The sequence below is a fragment of the Arachis hypogaea genome, chromosome 1 (assembly GCF_003086295.3).
Source record: "Arachis hypogaea cultivar Tifrunner chromosome 1, arahy.Tifrunner.gnm2.J5K5, whole genome shotgun sequence".
Classification (NCBI taxonomy): Eukaryota; Viridiplantae; Streptophyta; class Magnoliopsida; order Fabales; family Fabaceae; genus Arachis; species Arachis hypogaea.
The window spans coordinates 85,236,281-85,244,125 of record NC_092036.1 but is presented as its reverse complement, the minus strand read 5'-3'; the positions used below and the strand labels follow the sequence as shown (position 1 = coordinate 85,244,125).

The 7,845-nt window shown below is 35.1% G+C and overlaps 1 non-coding gene across 1 annotated transcript; it reads left to right on the top strand.

Annotated features, from left to right (window-relative positions):
- The first annotated feature begins 1,402 nt into the window (after window positions 1-1,402).
- On the top strand, window positions 1,403-1,506 carry LOC112715538 (small nucleolar RNA R71). The gene has a single exon (XR_003159800.1). It is a non-coding gene; the product is annotated as a small nucleolar RNA R71 (small nucleolar RNA).
- The last annotated feature ends 6,339 nt before the right edge of the window (window positions 1,507-7,845 follow it).

Genomic DNA, 7,845 nt, shown 5'->3' with positions numbered 1-7,845 from the left:
ATGAGTTCGAGAACGTTAGTGACACTCAACATTGTCACTAACGTTCCAATGTACCCCTTTGCCTCACGTTAGAGCCCACGTTAACTAGGTTAATGTGGCTTCTAATGTGGCCTTGCCAACCTTCGAGAACGTTAGTGACACTTAACATTGTCACTAACGTTCCAGTGTACCCCTATGTCTCACGTTAGAGTCCCATGTTAACTAGGTTAACGTGGCTTTTAACGTGGCCATTCTTAGCCATCCCCAACGTTAGTGACAATGTTGAGTGTCACTAACGTTGGCTCATCTTTCACTCATCAACGTTAGCTTTCCACATTAACTAAGTTAAGGTGAAAGTTAACGTGGCTCCATGGGGTTTTGTGGTTGCTTCCAACGTTAGTGACAATGTTGGGTGTCACTAACGTTGTCGACCACCCTTGCCTCTTACGTTAGCTCCCATGTTAACCAAGTTAACGTGGGCGTTAACGTGGTACATTGCACCTTAGGCCAACGTTAGTGACAATGTTGAATGTCACTAACGTTTGCTTCCTTCCCCCTTTTAACGTTAGAGGCCACGTTAACTTGACTCTAACGTGGCCACTTATGATCATTGGCCAATGTTAGTGATAATGTTAAGTGTCACTAACGTTGGCTCAAAGTCCCCTTCTTCACGTTAGAGTTCACGTTAACTTAGTTAATGTGACTCTTAACGTGGGCAATGATGGCTTCGAGAGCGTTATTGGCAATCACTTTTCTCATTAACTTTGCAAGTTACCTCCCATTCCACGTTAGTGGCCACATTAATTAGATTAACATGACTGCTAAGTGGTTCTTCCTTGCTTCCTTTGGTCCTGAAATCAAGCAATAGAGTGAATACAATATACAATTTGTCACTAAACTCATGCAAAATCCTCATGAAATCATGTAAAATTCACAATGTATGATTGAATCAAGGTGTAAGTGAATATCTACCCAAAACTAGCTTATTTCCTAAGGAAATGCATGAAACTACCTTAAAAACAGTAAAGAAAAGGTCAGTGAAACTGGCCAAGATGCCCTGGCATCAGGATCGTAAGCTTCTTCTTCAGAAGATGCCTCTTTAGTAATGTTGGAAGCATTTTGCCATCCATTCAGACTTTAAGAAATCATGTTGACTTGCTGAGTCAACATTTTGTTCTGAGCCAATATGGCATTCAGAGCATCAATTTCAAGAACTCCCTTCCTTTGAGGCGTCCCATTATTCACAGAATTCCTCTCAGAAGTGTACATGAACTGGTTATTTGCAACCATGTCAATAAGTTCTTGAGCTTCTGCAGATGTTTTCTTTAGGTGAATGGATCCACCTGCAGAATGGTCCAATGACATCTTAGAGAACTCAGATAGACCACAATAGAATATATCCATCATGGTCCATTTTGAAAACATGTCAGAAGGACATCTTTTGGTCATATGCTTGTATCTTTCCCAAGCTTCATAGAGGAATTCACCATCTTTTTGTTTGAAGGTCTGAACATCCACTCTAAGCTTGCTCAGCTTTTGAGGAGGAAAGAACTTAGCCAAGAAGGCTGTGACCAGCTTATCCCAGGAGTCCAGGCTATTTTTAGGTTGAGAGTCCAACCATGTTCTAGCTCTGTCTCTTACAGCAAAAGGGAAAAGCATGAGCCTGTAGACTTCAGGATCTACTCCATTAGTCTTAACAGTCTCACAGATCTGCAAGAATTCAGTTAAGAACTGGTAGGGATCTTCTGATGGAAGTCTATGAGACTTGCAGTTCTGTTGCATTAGAGCAACTAATTGAGGTTTCAGCTCAAAATTGTTTGCTCCAATGGCAGGAATTGATATGCTTCTTCCATCAAACTTGGAAGTAGGTGTAGTATAATCACCAAGCATCCTCCTTGCATTATTATTGTTGGGTTCGGCTGCCATCTCCTTTTCTTGTTCGAAAATTTCAGCAAGGTTGTCTCTGGATTGTTGTAATTTAGCTTCTCTTAGTTTTCTCTTCAGAGTCCTTTCAGGTTCTGGATCAACTTCAACAAGAATGCCTTTTTCTTTGTTCCTGCTCATATGAAAGAGAAGAGAACAGAAAAAGAAGAGGAATCCTGTATGTCATAGTAAAGAGGTTCTTTATTGTTAGTAGAAGAAGAAAAGGAATAAAGAAAGGAGAATCCAAACACAAGGGTGAGGATAGGGGCAGTGATTTGAGATGAAGAGAAGTGTTAGTAAATGAATGAATAAATAGAGTAAGATGAGAGAGAAGTTTTCGAAAACAATTTTGAAAAGGAGTTAATTATTTTCGAAAATTAAGATAAAAAATAAAATTAAAATTAAAATTTAAAACAATTAATTATTTAAAAAGAATTTTTGAAAAAGAGGGAGGTATTTTCGAAAATTAGAGAAAGAAAAGTTGTTAGGTGGTTTTGAAAAAGATAAGAAACAAATAAAAAGTCAAACAGTTAGTTGAAAAAGTTTTGAAAATTAATTTTGAAAAGATAAGAAGATAAGAAGTTAGAAAAGATATTTTAAAATCAAATTTTTGAAAAAGATAAAATTTTGAAAAAGATATGATATAAAAGATAAGATAAAAAGATATGATTAAAATTAAAATTGATTACTTTACTAACAAGAAACTAAAAGATAAGATTCTAGAATTTAAAGATTGAACCTTTCTTAACAAGAAAGTAACAAACTTCAAATTTTTGAATCAATCATATTAATTGTTAGCATAATTTTCGAAAATTTGAAATAAAATTAAGAAAAATATTTTGAAAAATAGTTTTAAATTTTCGAAATTCATAAGATAAAAGTAAAAGATTTGATTTTTGAAAAAGTTTTGAAAAAAAGATAAGATTTTTAAAATTTGAAAATTTGACTTGACTTACAAGAAACAACTAATTTTAAAAATTTTTGACTAAGTCAACCCAAATTTTTGAAATTTTGAGAGAAAAAAGGAAAAGATATTTTTTTGATTTTTGAATTTTTAATTATGAGAGAGAAAAACACAAATATGACCCAAAACATGAAAATTTTGGATCAAAACCAATGATGCATGCAAGATCACTATGAATGTCAAGATGAACACCAAGAACACTTTGAGGATCATGATGAACATCAAGAACATATTTTTGAAAAGTTTTTGATGCAAGGAAAACATGCAAGACACCAAACTTAGAAATTTGCAATGCTTAGACATTATGAATGCAAAAATGCCTATGAAAAACAACAAAGAACACAAAATAAGAAATTATCAAGATCAAACAAGTAGACTTTCCAAGAACAACTTGAAGATCATGAAGAACACTATGAATGTATGAATTTTTCGAAAAATGCAAGAACAAGATGAATATGCAATTGACACCAAACTTAAAACATGACACAAGACTCAAACAAGAATCACAAAATATTTTTAGTTTTTATGATTTTATGAATTTTTTTGTATTTTAGTTTATTTTTTTCGAAAAACATAGGAAAAAGAGAAGTAATGAATTCAAAGTCCTCAATCAAAATTCCAGGAATCATACCAGGTTAGTCTAAAGCTTGATGGCCAGCCAAGCTTCAGCATACCATTTTGAAACTCTAGAATTCATTCTTAAAAAATCGGAAGGATTTTTCGAAAATAGAGGGAGAAAATCTTTGAAAAATATTTTTGAAAACTTTTTGAAAAGAAAATAAAAAAAGAAAATTACCTAATCTAAGCAACAAGATGAACCGTCAATTGTCCATATTCGAACAATCCCTGGCAACGGCGCCAAAAACTTGGTGTTGTTGCCAGATCAGAAAAACTTGGCATTGTTGTTGCACGTAATTGTGATTCAAACAATCCCCGACAACAGCGCCAAAAACTTGGTGGACGAAATTGTGATTCATACTTAAATTGTTGTTCGAAATTGATTCCCAGGTAATGGCCCCAAAAGCATGGTACTCAATACCATGGTCTAAACATAATTTCACAACTTTGCTCAACTAACCAGCAAGTGTATTGGGTCGTCCAAGTAATAAACCTTACGTGAGTAAGGGTCGATCCCACAGAGATTGTTGGTATGAAGCAAGCTATGGTCATCTTGTAAATCTCAGTCAGGCGGATAATAAATGGTTATGGAGTTTTCGAATAATAATAATAAATAAACTGAAAATAAAGATAGAAATACTTATGTAGATCATCGATGGGAATTTCAGATAGGCGTATGAAGATGTTGTGTTCCTTCTGAATATCTGCTTTCCTACTGCCTTTATCCAATCCTACTTACTCCTTTCCATGGCAAGTTGTATGTAGGGCATCACCGTTGTCAATGGCTACATCCCATCCTCTCAGTGAAAAAGGTCTAAATGCTATGTCACAGCACGGCTAATGATCTGTCGGTTCTTGATCATGTCGGAATAGAATTCCTTGATTCTTTTGCGTTTGTCATCACGCCCAACAATCGCAAGTTTGAAGCTCGTCACAGTCATTCAATCCCGGAATCCTACTCGAAATACCACAGACAAGGTTTAGACTTTCTGGATTCTCGTGAATGCCATCATCAATTCTAGCTTATACCACGAAGACTCTGATCTCACGGAATGGAAGGCTCGGTTGTCAGGCGAGGGTAACCATGCGTCGTGCATCAGGAATCCAAGAGATACACACTCTAGCTTTCTCTCGTAGAACGGAAGTGGTTGTCAGGCACGCGTTCATAGGGACAGATGATGATGAGTGTCACAGATCATCACATCCATCAGGTTGAAGTACGAATGGTATCATAGAACAGGAATAAATCGAATTGAATAGAAAATAGTAGTAATTGCATTAAAACTTGAGGTACAGCAGAGCTCCACACCCTTAATCTATGGTGTGTAGAGACTCCACCGTTGAAAATACATAAGTGAAGGTCCAGGCATGGCCGAATGGCCAGCTCCCAAAATATGATATGAATTCGAAAATAGGGAGAAGGACCTATGGTCAAAAGACCGAATGGTCAAAGACCGAATGGTCAAAGACACCGAATACAATAGTAAAAAGTCCTATTTATACTAGACTAGCTACAAGGGTTTACAGAAATAAGTAATTGATGCAGAAATCCACTTCCGGGGCCCACTTGGTGTGTGCTTGGGCTGAGCTTGAACTTTACACGAGCTGAGGCTTCTTTTGGAGTTGAACGCCATGTTGTAACGTGTTTTTGGCGTTCAACTCTAGTTCGTGACGTGTTTCTGGCGTTTGACTCCAGAATGCAGCATGGAACTGGCGTTGAGTGCCAGGTTACATCATCTAATCACGAATAAAGTATGGACTATTATATATTGCTGGAAAGCTCTAGATGTCTAATTTCCAACGCCGTTAAGAGCGCACCATTTGGAGTTTTGTAGCTCCAGAAAATATATTTCGAGTGCAGGGAGGTCAGAATCCAACAACATCAGTAGTCCTTTGTCAGCCTTTTATCAGAGTTTTGCTCAGCTCCCTCAATTTCAGCCAGAAATTATCTGAAATCACAGAAAAACACACAAACTCATAGTAAAGTCCAGAAATGTGAATTTAGCATAAAAACTAATGAAAACATCCCTAAAAATAGCTAGATTATACTAAAAACTATCTAAAAACAATGCCAAAAAGCGTATAAATTATCCGCTCATTACGTATCTTGTTGAGGCATGTGGTGCACTGAACACTTTTGACATGCTTTTTATATTAAAGATGGAATATGAATATTGATTGGTTCATGGATTAGTTATAGTCCTAAGAGGCCCTTTTTCTAAGCTTGTTTTAGTATTTGATCTAAGGTTTATATTTTTAGGTCCAGCTACTTTTGTCCAAGGGCACATTTGGCTGCTTATACAACATCAATTGAGAAGGTTCGACCTGTATTACAAGGACTATTGGCTATAGATCACTTAACAAAGGAGGTAAGTTTTAACTAAATATTCTTAATATGGTAGGAAAGGTTTTAATTTCTACTTTTTTCCTGTCAAATAACATCATTATGAGTATGACAAGATAGGACAAATGGGATTTGAAGCTTGAACATTATTATTTTATTTTTTAGGGTACAAAGAAAGGGGGTTTTGAACCCAGGGTACAAGGGAAGGGGGAACTCTATCCTAATCATCTACCCTATTTAGGCTAATCCCAATTGGCTAGCTTGAACATTATTTGATTACTATCCTTGATATTTAGTTTCATCTGTAGTTTGAGAATGCCAGATATGCTCCCTTTTAAATATTTCGAATAAGTTTGAAGTATGGCTATTAATTTTATTTTTTAAATGATAGAAAAAGTTTACATAGAATAAATAAATAGTTAAGTCTTCTAGCTAAATATTTTAATTTTTTTTTGGTGCAGAATGGATCCCAAACAGAAGATGAAAGTTATTACCTGCATGATTTTACATTTTGAATTAATGAATGACCTTATGGTTAAGTTGTTGATGATTTGCTATTTTTGATTATATTGCAATTAAAAAAAAAGAAAAGAAAATGGAATGATAGTTATAGTATGCAAGTAATAAGAGATGTTAGTGTTGATAGGATTATTTATTTTAGTGATCTAGCATGTATAGAAAATACAAGAATGGATAGATGTGCCTTTCATGCATTATGTAACATGCTTAAAAGGGTTAGAAGGTTAGAACCAAGTAGAAATATGGGTGTGAAAGAAATGGTTGCCATGTTTTTACATATTATAGCACATGACGTCAAAATTAGAGTAATAAAGAGACAATTTGTGAGATCTGAAGAAATAATTAGTAGGCGGTTTAATGATGTATTGCTTGCTATTTTGAGATGTCATAATCTCTTATTGAAGAAATCTCAACCATTTAGCCAGGATAGAATGGATGAACGATGGAAATGGTTTAAGGTAATTTATTTTGCTAATGTTATTAAATCTCATATGGTTGGGGTTCTTTAGGATTGAGTTAATTGATCTTTTTTTTGGATTTTAGGATTGCCTAGGAGCCTTAGATGGTACTCATATCAAAGTCAATGTTCTTAAGGCTGATAAGCCTAGATATTGAAACAGAAAAGGTGATATAACAACCAATATGCTTGGAGTGGTTGCTCCCGATATGCAATTTATCTACGTACTGGCGGGTTGGGAAGGTTCAGCTGCGGATTCTAAGGTATTGCGAGATGCACTATTTTGCAATGGGTTTAGTGTTCCCCAAGGTATTTTATTGAGACTATAATATGTTATCAAAGTAACCATTTGATCTTTCATTAATTTTGTTCAATTGTGTATGTCACACTAGGTCATTATTACTTATGTGATGCTAGATACATAAATTGTGAAGGATTTTTGGCACCTTATAGAGGACAAAAATATCATTTGAGTGAGTTTAATCCACATAATCAACCTAGTACAGCCCAAGAACTTTTTAATATGAAACACTCACAAGCTAGAAATGTCATTGAAAGGGCATTTGGAGTATTGAAAGCAAGATGGGGAATTTTAAGGGGAAGGTCATTTTATCCTTTTAAAACTCAAGAAAGAATTATAACTGCATGTTGCCTTTTGCATAATCACATTAGAAGAGTGATGGTTGTGGATCCTATTGATGAGATAGTAGATCAAAATATGCTTGAAGTAGATGGGGGGACGATCCACCATATTGAGACGAGTGATGCTTGGGGTAGATGGAGAGATCAACTTGCACAAAAAATGTTGAACCAATAGAGGAGAAGACATCATACACGATAATTGTGTTCATTTTTCTATGTATGAATTTGTCTATTGTAACATTGATTTCATTTTATTGATGTGTTTGCGTTATTGTACAAGAGTTGTGTGTCTGTTAGTAAATTTTACCTTTTTGAGGCTTCTTTGTAATTTTAATTTGGATAATAGTAAAGCTTTTTAATACGTATGTGTTTAGAATCGTTGAGATTTGTTTTATATAA